This window comes from Elephas maximus, chromosome 3, assembly GCF_024166365.1.
Source record: "Elephas maximus indicus isolate mEleMax1 chromosome 3, mEleMax1 primary haplotype, whole genome shotgun sequence".
Taxonomy (NCBI): domain Eukaryota; kingdom Metazoa; phylum Chordata; class Mammalia; order Proboscidea; family Elephantidae; genus Elephas; species Elephas maximus.
The window spans coordinates 155,038,906-155,042,141 of NC_064821.1; the positions used below are offsets into that span (position 1 = coordinate 155,038,906).

Sequence of the window (3,236 nt, forward strand, 5' to 3'; positions counted from 1 at the left end):
TTCCTCTCTGAAGGCTCTGGGAGAAATACGACACCAAAAGCAAAAGGAATACACTTATTAATAAACTTTAGTTTAAGTTTATTATCGAGCCAGGAAAAAAAAAAGAGAGAGAGAGAGAGAATACAAGTGTGCAAGTAGCACCCAAAGGGCTGCAAAGCTATACTGGTTTTGCAGTTCCGTATGGAATTAAAGATACAGCTGTACATTGCCCCACTCTTAGTAAACAATCAGCTTTACTCAATTTAAGCTGGTACGAAGCTTACTCTGACGCTCTGTGCTCCCTAATTCCTTACCAGTACCTCCTAAGGTTGCCCCGGACAATAATGCACTTCACACTGCACTTGGTTAGTTACTTTCTCAACGTTCCTGGGAAAGTCCCAGGGCCCAAGGCGGGGTGGGGTGGGGCGTGGGCCTGGGGCGGGGAGGCTGGGGCAGGTCTCAGAACGCGGAGTCCCGCAGGGCGGTGGTTTGTGGTGCGTCCTCCCCTGCTGGTGGTGAGCAGCCACTGTGCGTCTCCTGCTGCGCTAGGCCGCGGGTGTCCGAGTCCCCCAGCTCACTCGGGCTCGATGTCAACGCCCAAATGTGTCCAAAGGCAGGACTCTCGGCCTAAATGTCTCTTACACTGGAGCGCGCGCGGTTGAACAGGCCAGAACAATGTTAAGATGTCCCCAGCCTGAGGTTAACGGGCAATTCCTGACATCAGATAGTAAGTTTGAAAAAGAAGGGCTCCGTGTCTCTGTGGCGCAATCTGTCAGCGCGTTCGGCTGTTAACCGAAAGATTGGTGGTTCGAGCCCACCCAGGAACGCTACGCTTTACTTTAAGCTGTTGTAGCTGCTGAATAGCCGCTTTAGGCTTTTAGCGACTTTCGTTCTCAGAGTCCTCTGGAACTCTATCCACTTTGAATCAGACGCCAAAGTTTGCTGCGTGACGATTGAAGTCCCATAAAAGGGAATAAAAGAAGGAATTTTTTCCTGCAAAAAATGGTATTTCCACAAAGCCAGCGAAAGCCGCTTCGGAGTTTATTTATTCCAGAGCCACTGCACGGATTCTCTCACTTCCTGAGACTGAGGTTTTACACTGCGCACCCCGGAAACTTGAAAAATCCCGATAATGGAGAATCAGAGAACCCCACATCTGTGGTGCAGTTGCAAGCTCTGCACGGAAATCTTGGTTCTGCCACGGTGGGACTTCGAAAGGGTTATCAAATTTTGGGGGTGTCTCTATTTCTTCACGTATAAAAAGGGGCAAATAGGAGTACTTACCTCATGGGTTAACCTAAATTTTAATGAGAGAGGCACATAAAGCATTTTAGCACTTAAATGCTCACTGATATCAGCTGTTAAAATTGTTTTCAGTGGCATCATCATCACCATTGTTATCTACCCCGTCCTTTTAACAACTGCATATCCTTTCACAGCACAGATAGACCATTGTATATTTAAGCATTTCTTAACTGATGGAGATGACATTGGTTCTAATGTTTATGGTCATAATTCTTCAGAGGACAGCTTGTACAGATATTTTTAATCAGGTGTGCAAGAATTTCTCTCAAATGGATTCCCTGATGTGGTGTTGCCTGATCAAGGTATTTGTGCGTTTCTGATTTTGCTAGCTAGTGTCTAATTGTCCTCCAAAGGGGCTGTACCTAGTCATATCCCCGCATTCTGAGAGAAAGCTCTTTTCTGGGCAACACAGTATCTGGCATTTCAACAGCAGTGGAAACCCATCACTTTTGCTTGGAGGATGCTGTTGCTTGCTGGTTTCACACATTACTCTGAATTTTGTGGATGAGAGGCTGGCTCTGTGACGTTCTTCTGTATTCTCCTGACTCCTTGGATTCTGGAAAAGTGGTTCCCAGGACAGACCTGAGCTTGCATTGCCCTGACTGTAGAGGTGTGGACAGAGGTAACCCTGTTCCCATCGATCCCGTGACAGAGAGCCCAGGCTGCAGCTGCTGAGGAACTCAGAACGCATCCACTCTCCGTAGTGGGATCTTCATGGCTGGTCCTAAGCCAAATAAAAATAGGAAAGGGAAGGCTTTTTTTTTTTTTCCTTTTAATTGAATGTTAGATGACGGTTTACAGAACAAACCAGTCTCTCGTCAAACAGCTAGTACACACACTGTTGCATGACATTGGTTAAAAACCCCACGACATGTCAACACTCTCCCTTCTCAACCCTGGGTTCCCTATTGCCAGCTTTCCTGTTCCCTCCTACCTTCCAGTCCCTGCCCCAGGGCTGGTGAACCCCTTTAGTCTTGTTTTCCCCTATGGGCCTGTTCAATTTTTGGCTGAAGGGTGAACCTCAGGAGTGGCTTCATTACTGAGCTGGAAGGGCATCCGGGGGCCATACTCTCCAGGTTTCTCCAGTCTCCATCAGGCCAGCCAAGTCTGGTCTTTCTAAGTTAGAATTTTGTTCTACATTTTTCTCCGGCTCTGTCCAGGAACCCTCTATTGTGATCCCTGTCAGAGCAGTCAGTGGTGGTAGATGGGCACCAGATGGGCTCGGTCTGGTAGAGGCCATGGTAGATGTGGCCCATTAGTCCTTTGGACTAATCTTTCCCTTGTGTCTTTAGCTTTCTTCATTCTTCCTTGCTCCCTAAGGGGTGAGATCAGTGGAGTATCCTAGATGGCCGCTCACAGGCTTTTAAGACCCCAGACTCTACTCACCGAAGTAGAATGTAGAACATTTTCTTTATCAACTCTGTTATGCCAACTGAACTAGATGTTCCCTGAGACCATGGTCTCCACAGGCTTCAGCCCAGCAATTCGGTTCCTCAGGAAGTTTGGACGTGTCTATGGAGCTACCATGGCCTTGCCTTGTACAGGTTGTGCTGGCTTCCCCAGTATTGTGTACTGTCTTACCCTTCACCAAAGTTACTTCTTATCTATTGTCCACTAAGTGTTTTGGAAAGGGAAGACTTTTAAGTTTAGTTTTTCATGAGAATAGGACTTTAAATAACGGTTTTCTTCTTATTTTCCGTGGCAACTAGAAGAGAGATTGCATCCTTGATACTTTCTTTGGGGGGACTTAATACTAGGGGGTGTTCTGTTGCACTTGTGGAATTCTTTGGTCCATGCTGGTATGTGGTGCTTGCTATAAAATATTGTCTGGTGAGCTGGGGTGGACAAAGTAGCTGATGAAAACTTCTCCTAGGAAATAGAGGATGAATTTTCATACAATTTTACCGAGAGTTAATTCCTACTTTGATCCTTTTAGAGATTTGGGTGATAAC

General features: G+C 46.5%; 1 non-coding gene across 1 annotated transcript; it reads left to right on the plus strand.

Annotated features, from left to right (window-relative positions):
* Nucleotides 1-732: 732 nt before the first annotated feature.
* TRNAN-GUU (transfer RNA asparagine (anticodon GUU)) lies at nt 733-806 on the plus strand. The gene has a single exon. It is a non-coding gene; the product is annotated as a tRNA-Asn (tRNA).
* The last annotated feature ends 2,430 nt before the right edge of the window (nt 807-3,236 follow it).